Source organism: Zootermopsis nevadensis, unplaced genomic scaffold (genome assembly GCF_977971745.1).
Source record: "Zootermopsis nevadensis isolate Lab colony 2312 unplaced genomic scaffold, Znev_1.0 Znev_ptg000061l, whole genome shotgun sequence".
NCBI classification, from domain to species: Eukaryota; Metazoa; Arthropoda; class Insecta; order Blattodea; family Termopsidae; genus Zootermopsis; species Zootermopsis nevadensis.
The window spans coordinates 10,237,413-10,254,679 of record NW_028259192.1 but is presented as its reverse complement, the minus strand read 5'-3'; the positions used below and the strand labels follow the sequence as shown (position 1 = coordinate 10,254,679).

The 17,267-nt window shown below is 40.3% G+C and overlaps 1 protein-coding gene across 8 annotated transcripts in view; it reads right to left on the bottom strand.

Annotated features, from left to right (window-relative positions):
- LOC110838220 (beta-1,4-glucuronyltransferase 1) overlaps nucleotides 1–15,639 on the bottom strand; it is a 142,391-nt gene extending 126,752 nt beyond the window's left edge. For all 8 annotated transcript variants that reach the window (XM_087340880.1, XM_087340879.1, XM_087340884.1 and 5 more), the window contains exon 1: nucleotides 15,378–15,639. The gene's annotated coding sequence lies outside the window, so the exon portion shown is untranslated. The remainder of the gene's footprint in view (nucleotides 1–15,377) is intronic.
- Nucleotides 15,640–17,267: the final 1,628 nt, after the last annotated feature.

Here is a 17,267-nt window from a genome sequence, read left to right as displayed (position 1 = left end):
GTGGGAACTCCTGAGATAACCAGTAACTAGGATTAATTCTGTGTTATAGTGGGAACTATGACAACTTCGACCAAATCCATGGAGCAGTGGAACTTCAGAAGATGAGAGTCACCAAGATGGTCAAAAGGTTCCCTGCCTTTTGTAGAACCCGAAGGATCTTTACATTCAAAACAACCCGCCAATGGAGAACATCCTGAACCTGTTTAATCCGTCCTCAAACATTCATCATATTTATTTAAGATCCAACTTAGTATCAGTCGTCCTTTTCACGCCATGGTCTTGAAAGTGGTCCCTTCCCTTACGACCAATTGTTGAGGAGCTGTTATCACGGGACCTCCGGACTTATGGTACTAGAAACGTATATACAGCACTGTGTGAAAAGTACATATTAAGTTCCTCGTTTTACTTTTATTCCCACTTCTTAATTCCTTCATATACAATCCCCAGTTCGTCAGTAAATGTACGAAATACATACTGTGAAGTGAAATACATCTAAAAGCAAACCATTACTCGTAAGAAGCAATTTTAGCAAAATCCCTATGGCAGTCTCTCTTTCCAAACACGAATATTTCCGAGAAATTAATAAAAAGTTTTAAATGTGTGTCTTTGAAGTAAATTCAGTCGCTTTACAAACGACAAAACTACAGACTCGGTTGGTTTCGGCCTTGTAATTTCGTACTGTGAAATATTAACTATGAAACATACATTCAAATCGATTTCTTTTAATGAAACTTTAACGTCTGCACTGAGAACTGCAAACTGATATAAAATTCTTCCCATATAATATTCCAAAGGGACACGAATAGTTTATGTAATCAATTTTGTGATGTACTCCATCACCCCTGATGGAGGCAAAGGTATCCAACTCGTTGGGTTTCTGCTCAGAACTGACGCGGATACATGACATTTCCATCTGATCTTACATAGTAGTCTATTAAACTATATTACCTGCCAAACGTCTGTCACATACGACGACATTACTTCTTCTTACCCTGGCAGGCAAGAGTCTTCAACATCTTAGGTTCTGGCAGCCGTAGTTAAGTTGCCAAAATCTGTCTTCTGAGTGCTAACGCCGTATGGACTTGCAGGTAGATATCAACGTATGTGAGGAATATGCTACCTCCATTTTCAGGACTGAAGACAGAGGTAATTATGTCCTCCTGAAACGTCGGTATTTGCCTACACAAATACACTGCGTTAGCACCAGAAGACCAACACCGAAAAAGGGTAATGAAATTTTAATTTGTCGTTCTCCTCCTCCTCCTCCTCCTCTTCTTCTTCTTCTTCTTCTTCTTCTTCTTCTTCTTCTTCTTCTTCTTCTTCTCTCTGACACTATGCCCACGAGTCCCACTTCTATATCTAATCACCAGTTTCTCTGGCATTTTTATAGTTTCAAATATATAACTATTGATATCACATACCAAAGTATGAATGTAACCTATTGTACTTAACATTATATCTCTTCAATGCAACTCGTCTCAACATTAAAGCTTACATCTAATGCTACGTCTTTTTGTAAAAAGAATCAGAAAACTACTATCCTAATTACGTAAGTGTCTTGACAACGGTAAAGAACTGCAGTAGTTATATGGGCAAATACAAAAATTCGGTAATTTTAACCTAGGATTAGCTGTCATGGGAAAATTAAAATACGGAACTTCTGACGTAAAATTGTCTAGGGCAAACGAATGTTCGGTACAGACGGAATAGCAGTCTAAATGGTTCTCTTTCATCGGACTTGTAACGAGGACTTCACCAGCAGAATCACACAATCACCGTTCCCTTCGCCCGACTTGGAAATGAAGCGCTGGCTGTGTGGAAATGCTTGAACTAAGCGTGTTAGCTCAACAGCTGACAATCGTACACCGTAGGTCCACGCACGTTTCATCCGCGATTAATTCAAACTGATAACATAAAGACCTGAACTTATGGATAGGATCGTAGAACCTACCAATCCTAGTATGCAGATGAAAGCACCAGGGTCGGTCAAGTTCTGGTACTTAACATGTCGTTCAGAAGAGCCATAAACCACGATGGGTTTTCTGACACGGTTGGAGTTGTTCTTTTGTTTCAAGTAAATCGGCACAGACTGCTTTAAAAACTGACGTGCCTCTACGCCCACAAAGAAAAAGGGAGACAAAGAAAGACATAAACAAACAAAGAAGCAAAAGAAACGTCTTAAAACCCGCCAATAAGTACGCCACCAACTTCACATCTCTGTCTGCAGTTGATATAACAGAACGAATGAAAAAAAACTCATGTATCGCGGTGCTGTTAAGTCTTGCGTAATTAACTCTGTCCCCTGAATAGCTAGGGATGACCGACCCGTAAAATTGGCCACTCACCTCCATCTAGTGCCCAGGTTAACAATGCGTGGAGCTTTACCTCACTCCCCCCATAGGCCTACGACTAATGGCGTATTAATTAAGCATATGCACTTAACCTTTTACGTGAACGATGTCTTAAAACTCATCTGATGTGTAGGGAACTGTACTCTTCAAATTTCAAAAGCAACAGACGGATGAATGTGTTTACAATCGAACGAAATGTTTCCCCAAGTCGCGGTCTGGTGACCCTCAAGGTGACTTCCTTGTCAAACATTTCCTTACAACATGTGTATTCCTTTCGGCTTGGTTTTTGGCACCATATGGTTGAAGGTACTAAAATATTATTTAGAAGTCTGGGGGAAGACAAAAGATTGGTTCTCCAACAAGTGTGCCATCACGATAAATTTAGTAGTTTTAAGACTAAAATGGCGCGAGCAAAGGTTTCTCCGCCACCTGTCATGGAACCCTCTTCAGTCCCTGTACACAGTCGCTCAATATTGGCCACGTATCACTCAACATCCCAAATCTGAATTGTAATGAAATCAGATTAACTAGCATCAACATCATGTCATGTGCGACCCAAAGCATTCTCTCACACTCGCGGGGCTGCAGAATGAGATGTCATGGAAATGACATTCAACATGCAGCTGAAATTTATTTTTCAAGATCGAAATTACAGAAAGAATAATATACTACTTCCAGCTTGATGACGAATAGCACTGCACCTAGACGTGAAATCTGTAAGAAAGTCTGGTCTGTCCCAGAGCCAATCCGGACATGATGGTGAGAACAGCGTCATCCTTTCTGGGAATCAAACCCCGGCCGTCCAACCAACAGAATTATGTAAGCAGGATTCGAGGTTCTCAAGGCGGTGAATACAAAGACGGCTGTCTTCTGGGTCGTAGCGGCGTTTAGTCATCGCCCTCATGATGGAAGCAGGAAGGACCTCTGAAACGTTGGTAAACTTCTACCAGACTAAAACGCGCTACAATCCAGAAAACTACCATCTTTCCAAAAGAATTACCAGTGCAATACTACCCTCCCATCCTCACTCATCTTTCCCTTGTTTGCTACAGAATCCTGCGTACAGAAATGATTTAATGTAAAATTACATACAGCAGAGGAATTATAATTATCGAATCCAGGAAGACATGACTGAAACCACACATGGTTACGAACCAGACTACCGATGTCGATTTCCGTCTAGGGCTGTTTTTTTTTTTTTTTTTTTTTGGGGGGGGGGGGGGGGGTCATATCAAACCGACTCTGAATTTCTTCTAACCTCCAGTCTCGGTGTGAAATGTCCCAATCAAACACAATACGACACTTACTGAACGCCATGTCGCCAACTGACATTTGTCAAACGCATTAGTAAGATGTCTGAACTACCTAAGTTACCTCAAGGTCGTAGTAAGTGTATTTCTGAAAGCCAGTTCTAAATCTGTACCAACAGTCTTCTCGGCGCCGTCACTTCAAATCACAACAGACTGGTTTACTTTTCAATTTTCAAATAAAAAACTTCGACTGGTTTAGTCCGCCACAAACTAAGTTCAGCAGAAACAGAAAGTGTACTGAAAATTGTAAACTCCTGACTATAACCACGTAAATGTTCGTGTTCACAAGTTACTAAACGTTTAAGATAATGAAAACGTATATAATGTACACTGGGCCTTTAACAGATCTACCACTTACCAATTAACGCTCGCGTAGAGCACAATATGGCTGTCAATTTTTCTCATTGGTGGAACACAGAGGAGTGGCCTAATCCAATACAGGCAGGGAAAATCATTACGACAGCAGTTAAGTGAAAAAAATGCACATTTTCTTTGTTTACATAAGAATCACTTCAGTTAAAACATCTTAGTTACCGTAGTAAAACTGCTTGTAGTAATTATTTGATTTTAAGAAGTAAACGGTAGGAGCAGAACACATTTGCACAATCAGCAGATCCATTATTTCCTTTGGGATGAATATTATTTGATGATAAAACCAAGGAAGGTGATGGACGAGACAATTAGAGTCCATGGTGGCGATGAGAAATATGTACAAAAACCTGAAGGGAAGAGGCCACTTTGTAGACACTGACGTAGATGGGAAGATTATATTAAATGGATCTGAATAAAATACAGTAGGAGGGACCAGAAAATTGGCTGGTGGCGGGCTCTTACGAACACAGTAATAAATCTTCTGGTACATTAAAGGGCGAAAAATTTAAATACGAGACCAATTCTACGCTTCTCAAGAAGGCCTCTCTTAAATGGAGTTTTTTTGTTGTTGCAATATTACCAATTTGTTTCGTTTAAAATATACCTCATCCACTTCGTCCTTCGGATTTTAATCATCCCCAAAACAGGTGAAGTCTAGAAATTCAAAGTTAAGTGTTGTAGCCTCTGGCAATTATTCCATCTACATATTCCGCTTCCGAAATCCCTGAAGCACAACTTCCCCCAGAAGGGTAGAACAGGTTCTACGCCCATATAAAGCACACACAGACGCATCCGCTTCACGCAGTCATTTTTTCCTTCAGCCGAGTGGCACTATTCCCACACTTCTCGATCCACATCGACATGTATCGGAACAAAGATGCGAGATAATCGCGGCATTCAAACAAGAAGGCGTATGGGTAGCAGACGGCTTCTCACGACGAGATACAGAAGGGAAAATCTGTAATGTCAGACTTTTCAACTAGTTTGTTTAAGGCCAAAATCGTATGCGACAGAATGCTTTCGTGGACTTACATAATACAGTGCACAGCTCAACCACTCCAACAAATTCCATGAAGCAGTGTCCTTCCTGAGAAGCTACGGAACCTGAAGACGCATTACCGTGTTCACAAGTGTATATCCCAAGCCAGACAAATCCAATCCATACCTCCAACACCTGTTTCCCTAAGATCCATATTAATTACCCACCCCCTTTCTAGGCTAAGTTCTCCGTGTGGTCTCTTCCCTTCAGGATTTATAACCAAAATTGTATATGCATTTTTCATCATCACCGCCCATCTCATCCTCCTTGATCTGATATCCCTAAAAATAAATGGTGAAGAGTAAAAATTATGGAACTTCTCAATATGTTTTTTGTCCATACAAAACAGCTAAAATCATATTCATCGCCCTGGTTATGGAGGCAGCGGCCACCTCTAAAACGCTAGTAAACTCCTAAAAGATCAGACGCCACAAAATCCTAGAAGGTAGTAATCGCCAAAGATATTTTTTGTATATTTAATCTTTTTTATTTTTACACGTGGAAAAGGCACCCTGAGAATAAGGCTCTACGTTTTCTTCGCAAAATCTGACGCCTGGGTCCCTTGACTTATACTTTTAAAGCATATTATAAGTTTTACTAACAGAAAAAATGCGTCTGAGGCACTTTATTTTCACGAGTTTGTGAAAACTGCGAGGAAAAGCCCACAGCAGCAACAACAGAGAGACTGACATTGACTGGTTTAACTGTCACCACGTAAAAATCCTTGCTATAATATCATGAAGCTAACAGCCACCTGCTTTACGTCTTGAACAGACAGAAACACGAGCAAAATGTCGGCTCTCTGCAGTGCGGACTGCGATTCAAGACACACAGTTCTTTATACAGAATGTTCAATTTAAAACAGAACCAAAACTACCACACATCTACACGTACAAACCGACGAACAGATGGCAATATTGAATTCTTGGAGGCGTGACCCATCGTTGCAGCTTGAAATTTCAAACGTTTCCTTCACTAAATAAGCACTTGTGAGATAAACATTTTCCTAAGTCCAGAAATTTTGTTACCAGCTGATGCAGTGCAATGTTATTCCTTGTCAGTATACACACGATTAAATGCTCCACCAACAGCAACAAACAATTCTAAAGGGATATAATGCTCGAGCATGAACACACGCTATGCTCGTGAATCCACCAAGCTTGGAAATGCAACTGACGAGTGCAGCGACGTAACAACCAGCGAGACCTTGACTAAAATGTAAGGGTGGGAGGATCTAGTGAACCACCTTCATATTTCATTTTTGTCCCGAAATACGTGGCTATGGCTAGGCTGCGTTTTAAAAGGTACATTCTGTATAATGTCGTCTTTTAGAAACATGTTTGTGACAGAACTGTTTTTAACTTCGTCTTTAGTAACAAAAGAAAAAAGTAACAACCTTACATTAATGACAAAAACTTTTCTCGAGTACATAAGACCTAAAGAAAGTCAACGAAATGCAAAGTTCTAGGGGTCTCCCGGTAAAACACTTTACAAAAAGTTATTTGTGGTTCTAACCTCTCCTTTCCGACTCGTATACGAAACGACCAGGTCTAAATGAATGTAAAGTGAAGCTGCCCCGCTGTACGCCATGTAGGCTATCCTAGAAAACACAGCTGAAAGCTTTACAGCAGGGTGGCGTTGGGGTGGGGAGCAGGGGATGTTCCCCCAATGGTTTAGCTAGAATTCACTCGCTGCCAAAGGAAACGGGCGACTACACGCTAAGTTAAAACAAAAGCATTCAGTTAATTTTCAATAGCACTTCCCAATTTTTGATGTCTGTTTCACATTAGTGCTTTTTGCCTCCACTCCTAGTTACAAGAACACTGTACACATTAATGAGAACACTTCTGTTATCTAATTAATGAACAATCTGAACAGTATGAAAAATATTAAGACTATTAATGTTACCTACACTTTACACGGTCATGAAACTTGATCGTTCAACCTTCAGAAAGATGACAGATCAAGGTTGTATGAGAACAAATTAATGAGGCAAAATGTTTTGTTTCAGATGGAATGTGAAGGTAAAAAAATCTGAGGGTTACATAAAGACGCTGGATTTTTTTTTTTTTTGACTAGCTGAGCGAGTATCAAACTTGCACCATGACGTTGCTTCATCTGTCTTGAGCTGCTCAATTTGACCCGAAGCCTCGAACAGAGGAACACGACATTCTAATCGACCCATACGTACTGTAGTTCCTGTCCTCCGCAACACCAATCACCACCATCAAATCAAAATCATCACCCACTGCCTACCCTACACAAGGCTTCCAAAAACGCCCAACCTCTGCACATGCGCCTTATTTTTATATCCATGCAATGAACCCCGCATTACAGGTCTTGAACCTACACTCTTCTGAAGAGACTTGAACGCGGTTATGGGTGCTTATAAAATTACCAATCCAAATCCATACTTCACAATACGTAGTTAATGCTACTCTTTACAAAGCTTAATTTCTATGGCTTTCATCCGCATTAAAAACTGGAAGAATATTTTTCAATTCTTCTGAAACCGACCTTGAAAATGTAAACCCAAGTACTTAACGGGAAATGCACCATAATGAAGAGGCTAGACAAGTACCGTTACCATAATAAAAGTGTACGTTTTCTACTCTTGGCTAAAACTCCCATACATGATTGTAAAACCACTGAAATACGTCCCCACCTTGCGAACATTGGTTCCACACTGCGGTGTTAAGGACCTCAGACATAGCCTACAGCAAACCTGATTTGAAACGGAACCGTATTGGGCCTAAACTGCTTCTCCTTAACCACAGGTTCTTAATTCTAGATACATTTTCTTCCTTCCTCTATTTCTTTATTTTTTTTGACGGCCTGTTAAAGTATTCTGCATAACGTCCACGAATTAGCGAACGATTTGTAACACATACGAAACTTTAAATAAGAATTTCGGGTGAACACATGCGAAAAACTTTAAATCTCCTGCTAATATCGATAGTTGGACTTGGGCCTGATTCTTTTCTTAAAACATTCCAGGCAGAAACCACGAAGTGTGAAATACTGGCGATGCTAGAATTCTAAACACTGAATTCATAAAAACCTTGCTGTATGACGGACAGACAGAGTAAGATCTGAGGTTTTCACAGCGGTGAGTATGAAGATTTCTGTCTTCTGGGTTGTTGCGCTGTGTAGTCTGGTCGATGTTAACCAACGTTTCAGAGGTCATACTGCCTCCGTCATCAGGGCGATGAGTATGAAGATTTCTGTCTTCTGGGTTGTTGCGCTGTGTAGTCTGGTAGATGTTTAACAACGTTTCAGAGGTCATACTGCCTCCGTCATCAGGGCGATGAGTATGAAGATTTCTGTCTTCTGGGTTGTTGCGCTGTGTAGTCTGGTAGATGTTTAACAACGTTTCAGAGGTCATACTGCCTCCGTCATAAGGGCGATTAGTATGAAGATTTCTGTCTTCTGGGTTGTTGCGCTGTGTAGTCTGGTCGATGTTAACCAACGTTTCAGAGGTCATACTGCCTCCGTCATCAGGGCGATGAGTATGAAGATTTCTGTCTTCTGGGTTGTTGCGCTGTGTAGTCTGGTAGATGTTTAACAACGTTTCAGAGGTCATACTGCCTCCGTCATAAGGGCGATTAGTATGAAGATTTCTGTCTTCTGGGTTGTTGCGCTGTGTAGTCTGGTTGATGTTAACCAACGTTTCAGAGGTCATACTGCCTCCGTCATCAGCACGATGAGTATGAAGATTTCTGTCTTCTGGGTTGTTGCGCTGTGTAGTCTGGTAGATGTTTAACAACGTTTCAGAGGTCATACTGCCTCCGTCATAAGGGCGATTAGTATGAAGATTTCTGTCTTCTGGGTTGTTGCGCTGTGTAGTCTGGTTGATGTTAACCAACGTTTCAGAGGTCATACTGCCTCCGTCATAAGGGCGATTAGTATGAAGATTTCTGTCTTCTGGTTTGTCGCGCCGTGTAGTATGGTCGATGTTTAACAACGTTTCAGAGGTCATATTGCCTCTGTCATCAGGGCGATGAGTATGAAGATTTCTGTCTTCTGTGTTGTTGCGCTGTGTAGTCTGGTCGATGCTAACCGACGTTTCAGAGGTCATACTGCCTCCGTCATCAGGGCGATGAGTATGAAGATTCTTGTCTTCTGGGTGGTTGTGCTGTGTAGTCTGGTCGATGTTTACCAACGTTTCAGAGGGCATACTGCCTCCGTCATCAGCACGATGAGGTTTTCACAGCGGTGAGTATGAAGATTTCTGTCTTCTGGGTTGTTGCGCTGTGTAATCTGGTAGATGTTTAACAACGTTTCAGAGGTCATACTGCCTCCGTTATCAGGGTGATGAGTATGAAGATTTCTGTCTTCTGGGTTGTTGCGCTGTGTAGTCTGGTCGATGTTTACCAACGTTTCAGAGGTCATACTGCCTCCGTCATCAGGGTGATGAATGTGCCAATTGGAGAAGTATAGGAAGTCCTAAAATGCGGTTTAAATTTTTTTGGGGGGTCGTAACGTAATTCTTTATTCTTAGCTGCAAACCACACATAATTATAACAACACAAAGCAATGGATCACTGCATTAGGCATATATTATATATATATATATATATATATATATATATATATATAACTGCTGGGATCCTTATTTAAATAATTCAATTAAATTTTGAGTTAAAAGAAATCTTGAAATCATTCATTGTCAGGACTTTTCCCATCGTCTGTTCTTTAAAATTACGACGTTTCAGAGGCTGGTAACAGTGACAGAGACTAGCTCTATCAAAGGGACCCAACAGAGTAGGTACCTCTCACCTGAAGACAGAGACAGAACCAGCTTCCGAAACGTCGTGGAAAAAGTCCTGACAATGAATAATTTTAAGTGTAAACTACCGTCGTCAAAACCCTTTAGAATATAATTAAAAGAAATCGTTCCGGTAGCACAAATTTGGCGCTGCTCACGTAACAGATAGGGATCAGTGACTGACGAGCGTGCGGGCGACCTTGAGAATCCACCAGCAGTCCTACTATAACCACGTAAATAAGTCTCACTCTTAAAGCTTGACACAGATGACGGACGCTGTCTGTCGAAATAACTTCCACTGAGGTGCATCCTGCGTCAGAACTGTTTTCAAAAATAAAAGCTACTAAGAAAGAAACTGGATATCAATAATTGGTAGATTAATAACGGACCAACATTTCCTGGCAACTTGCAGGCCTGTAACTAAATCGGTTTAAAAGTAAAGAAATACATAAATAATGATAACAAATAAAATGCAAGTAAATGAGAAAACAAATCAGTACAAATGATGCACATAAAACAATTTGGTAAAAATAAACTTTGGAAATAATTCATAACATTCAGTTCAAAAATGTATCCTGTGCACTATTTCAAAACGCGTAAGGTTAGAGCGAGAAACGTGGTCTCCTACCAGCAAGAAAATTAAAAACAAGAACATAAAAATTCAAAGGCGGTTCTGGAACAAAATGGCTAGTTCATTCGTTTCAACACAAAATCCTCAGAAAAATATTTGGACATACGATATTTCATGACGAGAAACGAGGTTATGAGGGCTGGTCTTGGCATGGGATAAGGGAAGGAGACACAATACATGCAGAATTTTGATGGGGAAATCTGGGAATCGTAGAAATGGAGATGAGACGATAACACTAAGACATGTACAGATTGAAAAGATAATAGGTGGATAAATCTGACTCGGTATCATGTCCAACAGAGGTCGGGAAGCTGAATGTTGAGGTCTATATGTACCCACGATTATATAGGTAGATAATGGTTTAAATTCTCCTGTGAGTGTCGATACGCTGGAACTGTATCATGCTGAAGATAAAGAGAGCTCGCAATAGCAACAGCAGACAGTGTGATTTGTCCGTCCGCATGATTCATCTCCGAAACTACAGAAAAGACAAAGATTATGCCTAGCAATGGTATTTGGTGCCTGCACTAAAATTATGGGGCTCATTTCGTTTCAGGTTGAATCTGATCATCGATGTATGAAGTTCAAATAGTATATTTTATTTATATTCTTTGCTAAAATCGTTAAAAAATTATACACAACGCGAATTATAGCCTACATTTCATTACGACCTACAATTTTTGCCCGAAACGTTTTTCAATAAGGTGAATGATATTTAACTTCATTTATGGAAATAATGTCTGTAGTTTGATAAGTTCTGTTACGAGAAATTCATATAGTTTTTCTGCACCAAATGAACTTCAGAGCCCAAACGAGATACAATTTGATTTACTGTCAAAATAACGACATTTTCCTCCTGACACAAGGGATACGCCTTCCCTATTTCATGACGTTTGAATATGGCGTTAAAACGCGGTATTTCCTTTGAATGAAATCGTGGAGTTAATGTTAGTAGAATCACGTGAAAACTTGCTTCGTTAAACATTTTGCATGCAGTGTCGCCATATTTCGTTTTGTTTGAATCGAACAGGGCAGAAACACGATTAAAAATTCCTCAAGAAAATCATTCTTGTCATCAGAAAAAGCCGACAGCTCGATTCTAAATGCTTCCTGTCAGTTCTGTTCACTTCTTTACGATTACTTTTTGTTATTTAACGACGCATTTCCACGTCTTTCTGTTACAGTCCTACATTCTTATGGTAGATGACTGGACAGGATAAATTTAAAATGGAGTAGAAAGCGATTGGGCGTTTTCGTGCACGAATTTACGAAAGCAATGAAACCCCAAAGATAACCGCGCTCTGGATAGAAAATCGAACCCAGGACCTTCTGAACACAATGCACGCAGACCACAGTTTCGTAACAAATTTTAGAGCTCCATTTTAATATCATCCTCCCCACCCTCATTCGTAGGCAATTTCTCCTAGCGATTACCGCCGCCAAAGATTTTCCAACTTACATGTATTAATTTCCAGCCTACCTCATCCTTAATGATTTAATCGCCCTAAAATAAACAAAGCAGAGAACATTTTGAAGTTCTTCGGGGAAAAAATATAAAAGAAATACGACAGTGTGACAAATTATTCTGTCTTGTGGATCACTAATCAGTGGTGGTGGTGGTAGGAGCAGTTCTGTTAATGGCCCTATTCAACAGTCTTCTTATAGCAGTCGTATAATACCACCATTTTAAAAATCTCAAAGGTTCATTAGCGTGTCCACAAGAGCCCGCCACTGTATTATATCCTACGCCATATGAGCACAGTTCACATCTACACACCCTATTTGTAAGATCCACAAATATTTTCTTCTCATTTACGCCAAGGCATCTCGCGTACCCTCAGGTATGACGACTAAAACAGACCCTTATTAACTCCCCATAATCACGCACATTACATGCTGATAGCATACTAAATAAGAGCTGTTTTATATTTTTATTGTGCAAACGTTCTCTTTAATATCCTAGTACACAATCGAATGACACTTTCAGTCTTGATACATTCACTGAAGAGGGTTCACAAAAAATTGTCCCTGTACCAAATGTCAGTCTCTCTATAACCGGAGCAAGACCGCCTACATAAATCTAAGAAAGAGGCTAATAAGATACCGATTTAATTAACCTCAGAGAGTTACCATAAGGTCATAAAGTTACAGGAACAACGTAATACTTAATAAGAATCGAGCACTCAAAGACGTAGCTTATAATTATGGACTGTTTTGCACTGCGATAGCTAACGAAGGCAGAAATAAGCCTGTGGTAAAACAGGATGCGAGTAATCAAACAGGCCTAAAGATAAAGATGGGATCTGGTAAAGAGATCGACAGTTGTGCCATCAGCATAGTTCATCCTCTACGACGTCATTCGAAATGAAATCCTCATTTCCACAAGTTTCTATCAAACATTGATGAGTTCGAACCTCGAACTTTGAAGAAAATTACGACTTTGCATGGTACGATTTATTCTGAGGATTATGGTGGGCCTTTGGCAATTCCAAGGTGGGGGAGGAGGAAATAAATGAAACAGGATTTTACATAATGCAAACGTGGCATTAAACAACGGGTATCAGATAAGACAAAGCGGTCTCGTCAGGCGCTGTGACTCGGCGTCAGTGCGTCTATAAGGTCGGAGCTAAATGGTATTATAGTGACTAACAGAGGAAGGTATGCATGTTTACATTCCAAATGGACTGAAAATCCACGCTCCACAAGATAACATCATTCTTCAAGCAAAGAGTTTCGTACTTTGAAGTACACTCGTCCAACATTGCCCTGCCACCCCTCATAACTCGCCTAGTGGTGCGTGCTGTCATCTGGGTTCAGTTAGAATCTTCCGTAAACGAGATTTTCAATGACCTTGAGAGCTGGTTAGGTAGTGGAAGTCCCACTAAGTTGTGTCGCAGCAACACATGTTGTAAACTGCTCGCCTTTGACAGTTTTCAAGTGTAGCTTAGGAATTATTTAACGATCTTACGGTAGCGCACATTTAAACTTCATTCAGTATTTCTGAACGTGATGTGTTTATTTTATGTAACAGACATGAATCATCTTGTTTGTCGATGCATGATTCTTCATGAAATATTTTCATACATCCGTGTGTCTAATATGGGCCCCCCTGTGAGATACGAATATGGTCCAGGACCCATGTTTCATTACGCGACTAAGTTTGAATTTGAACAGCCCATTCCCACCGTCACCAACAATCACAATGACGACGCTCGAAGGGTATTTTCGGTGGTTTATTTTCTCCGGACAAATTCGGGGAGCAGTCGGTCGAATGCAGACAAAACGTAACGTCACTGTGACTGAGCTGGAAACTCTGACAACGTTATTTCATTTGTGACATATGCTTTAATGGTTAAAAGTATGTCTAGATTTGGTACGTAAAGTCATGTAACGCAATAACGTAACAGATACAATAAACTGTTCAGGAGCTTATGATATGATCACGTTATAACTTACAACTTATTATTCTCGCAACACTCTTTAGAAAAAGTTATGATAAGATTTAGCGTGTTAAATTCTTACAAGCATTTCGGTTACGTACTTTTAATGGACTTCAGACCATCACATATCGAATATATGGCTGGTTTAAAAAAGGGTGCTGATATTTGGTGTTTCCTCCAATGGATACAACGGAACTGCCTTGCTAGTTGAATTCAATTCACACCCTCAGACCTCTATTTGCTAAAGATGATATAAACACTTCCCCAGTAACGCAAAGGTTTCTTCAAAATGTTTGCACACATTTCCCACATCTCCCCGGCGTGCTACATGCCCTAGCCATCTCATCCTTGATACAATTCGCGTAATAATGTTCCATGATGACTGCAAATTACGAAGCTCTTCGTTATGCAATTTCATTTATCCTGCTAATTACTCCCTCGCAGTTCCTTAGTATCTTGTTTTCAAAACCTTTCTTCCTTTACGAAGGTCTTAATAGACTAAGTATCACACCCACAAAAAAGGCAAAACTGTACTTCGTATATTTAATCTTTACGTTTTAATCGGAAGATATGTTCTGAACTGAAAGGTGGTAAGCGTTCCCCGAAATTTATCTCCTCGTAACTCAGCAAAACAAAATAATTTCGGTTTGCTGCTGACGTTCCAAAATATTTGAACTATTGGCAAACTTCCAAACGATTTATTTATTAACTACCTCTATATTACAATATTATACTACGTTCTGGTGACTGACATTAAGCCATAATTAGTTCTCACTGTTTACTCATTGGACCTAGACCAACCGCCTTCCAGGCATATAGCAGAGTTTGTTTTTCCTTCGCGATTTCGCCCAACAATTAACTGAACCGAAAAAAATTGCAACACTACCTCATTCATTGTTCTCATATTGCAGGGCCGATATTTTCACAGCTCGATCTTGGGGGTGTCGCACAGTGGTCTTCCTGCGCTCCCTGGCTTGATCCTCGAACTACCTCCAACACCATCAATACCCTGACCCTTCTCCCTTCAACCTCAAAAATGGAAACAATATGTTCCTCCAAAACGCTAGACGCAATAGCCCAGACGGCCACAATCATATATATCGATTGTATGGTGAAATCGTTTTCATTAAGTGACAAATATATCAAACAATAACTTTTACTTTTGCTTATCCTTTCTTCGTTGTTTAGTAAAAACTAAACACGCTGAATGTTTTGTTATCTCACAAATATACCTATTAAAAATAAATGAACGATGACGCATACAGCGTCCATCCGAAGTTAGCTACATCTGAGTATAACCATCCAAACTTAGCAGCCGTGTTTCTCCTTGTCTGTCCGTAAAATTACTGCGTCAATGCACAAAACTTGTACACGTTCTTTCAGATTTCCATTGTAGCTACACTCACTTGTTAAACACTGGGACTGCATGCCACTGAGTTAATACGTATGAATAAATCGTGACATACCTGACACATCTGGAGGATCTAGTGACAGTGGTCAGTGCAACTGCGGCGCGTCATGTCGTGTGGATCGATCTAGCTCATCACTGTTTCACCACACTCAGTTCTCGCCGGCACCATTTTATGTTACAACACGCTGGGCGGACGGTAGCTTGGACGGCAACTAAGCAGAAGACAGTCGAGATCAACCACGAGCGCTCCGACCCAAAGCTACCATCACGACACCAACAGACTACTGAGCAGCAACTGAAGTCTGTACCTATATGACCACGACTCTCGCGCTCACTAGCACGACTGCAGTCAGGGCTACCAACATGCACAAAACCAGCTAGAGCGATCTCAGTATTCTTGATGCCAATTGCACCGCTCCTTTAACGCGCTATTATAATGTAACTACGTTGTAAGTACCATCGTTGTTCAGCCAATTACCTTAACTATGGCTGGGTCTTTAATTGGTGATACGTAATGCCCTAAAACAGAGATAAAACGCAACCTCAAATGCCATGCAAACAGCTAAATTATTCCTGAAGCCGATGGGATGTCTCTGCAATGTCTAAGCTTTATCATCTGAAAGAAATAATCAGTTTACCGAGTTTTGAAGAGGGAAGTGACTTTAATAGCGTTTATAAGCACTTGTCCAAACCGTACGTAACTCCTTGCAAGAATAATTAAGGGTCAATTTACAAGCACGAATCTGAAATTCATAAATGGGCCTTAATTGGGTTTTTGGCTGGAAGTTTACTGTATGTAGAACCACGATACATCATTCAGTAAAGTGACTGGATATGAACTGAAGATAGGGCTTATATTTCCTGCCATTGCAGGAACTAGTATCTTCGCCATCACCTTTGTGGTCGCCTAGCTTCTCCTGTTGTTACTAGAGACAGTCACAACTGCTACAGCGGCCGTACCGTGAGGATAACCGCTCAGCCCCCTCTCGTGCCGAACTATGGGTGTATGGTACACCCACACGTCTCCAAGATGTGATGCTTGATCAATGGGTCACCACAATACCACATGCTAGAGGAAGAACTTTTGTGGAATGTAACAATGCTGATTTTAATGAGAAGGCAAAAGTGAAGCTTTCAACACTCGTTAAGGTGTGTTCTGCAGTTTGAAATGGTGTGTATGATAAACGCTAATAGTCAATAATTAAATGGGTAGTTGGTACGCAATGCCTTATACGTTTTCAATAAAAATACGAAGACAATGATTATCTCTAGAAAACAACCTAATTGCATCATTAAAATGTTGAAAGAACCCAAAAGATCCAACCCTATTAGGGCCAGGATCCCGTCATCCCTATTAGATAACAAACTCAACAATTTGCTTCACTTTGAGACAAAATATCAAGCATTCAAAAAGCATACTTACGCCATGGGTTTGTCCCATAAATCCACAGCAGAGTGTACGTTGCATTCAACTAATTCGATTGCCGAAGAATAAGGAAACACACTCAAGAGCGTAAACACGCGCTATGCACGCACGCACAAAACACACAAATAAGTCTACCGGCTCTCTTAAGCACGGAAGTGGTCAGTAAAAACGAACCGTTAATGAATAAACTAAATTTGTGGTTTAATTGGTTTGTTTTTTTAAGCGCGGATTGTGATGTAAACAGCTATAGCCTATTAGAATAAAGTCAATGCAAGTGATCAATATTGTCAACATCAAATGTAATAACTCCAACATCGAACAAAAACAAATGGAATAAGCTCATGATGTCGGCAAACAACGAAGCAGTATTACATCACTGATAAACCAGACAAGTAGACAAAAAGTATTCAAGTCAATCTGTGATCTCAATTTATTTCTACGAAATAAGCATTTTTCCTCAGGTAGTTAGCTGTTGTGTTTAATTTATTACCACGCTGTAATTTTGACAACGAACCTACG